Below are 1,383 nucleotides of genomic sequence, written 5' to 3' on the forward strand. Positions count from 1 at the left end.
TATGTATGATGTTGAAGATTTGATTGAGAGCATTATTATTGAAATCCCTCTCATCATCATCAAAATCATGTTAAATACTTACATATTGAAAAGATCCCCTTCAAAACATTAAACAAGCATCTCAAATCATTCCCAACAAGTTCATCAACTCTAAATTATCAAAGAGAGGGATTTCAATAATAATGCTCTCAATCAAATCTTCAACATCATACATATTTAGATAAGTTTAAATCAATTTAAGGGGTAAAGGCCTAAAGATCAAAACAATAATATTATTCAAGCATCCATAATGCGAAATTCAAAGCATAAGTTTCAAAACCCCTTTAAAGTTCATGCTTGATAATCTTTAAATCATGTTCTAGTGTTGACAAGCCTATGTAGTTTTTAGGATAAACCCCACGTACCTTAATTTAGAAGCTTTTGAATGAATTCTCGCGTTAGGGATGCTATACGTACGATTGATGGGTGTTACTTGTAGCTCTCGCAATGGGGATTCCGATTCTTGAAGAATTAAGGAAAAACTATGGTTAAATCTTGAGATATGTTGATTTTTGGGTTGAAACCCTAAGGAGTGTTCTTGGTGACTTTGAGAGAAAATATGAACAATGTGGTCACTTGGGAGTAAAATCCCGTATTTAAGCTGATAAAGGGGTGGAAAATATCTAATATACCCTAAATGAGATGAAATAAAATATAACTGGGAGCCCGATTTTATGGGCCACAACAATGCGCCACTATCGCGGTGGCTCACTGGAAATTGACGAATGGAATTTTAAGCGTCACCGCGATGCGGAGCCATCGCGTTGTCCCACTAGTTGGGACCGGAAACTTCAGCGCTATGCGCCACAATCGCACTAGGCAACTGGAATTTGATAATTGTTAAATAGACCATCTCTGCGACGTGCCAAGCACCAAAATGACGGTGTTTTATGACTAGGACTTAAATTAGTCATAACATCTTGCCTGGGTATCCGATTTGGGCGAATCTTATATCAACGGAAATCTCATTCAATTTCCCACACTACATAATTAATTAACATGGAAAATTTTCATAGGATTTATGGCCTTTGGATCTTCTATGCATAAAAATGACGGTTTTCATTCTAGCCTAAAATGTGGATTGTTACATTATCTTCCCCTTGGGATCATTCATCCCTGAATGATGGGTAGGAACGTTGAAGCTTAAAGGTATGGAATAACGTGGACATGATGTGTCTTCTAAGAAAGGATATAACTAATTTGAAATGTTTAAGCTTCTATCATGAAACTGAATTCTGAGCTGACTTGCCCTTACTTGTTTTAAGGAGCTGATTCATGCTGAGAGTTTAGGATTCCCCCCGAAGTTTTTATGCTCAAATCACACATATAGTATTTGGAAGTGAT

This window comes from Capsicum annuum, chromosome 2, assembly GCF_002878395.1.
Source record: "Capsicum annuum cultivar UCD-10X-F1 chromosome 2, UCD10Xv1.1, whole genome shotgun sequence".
NCBI lineage: Eukaryota > Viridiplantae > Streptophyta > Magnoliopsida > Solanales > Solanaceae > Capsicum > Capsicum annuum.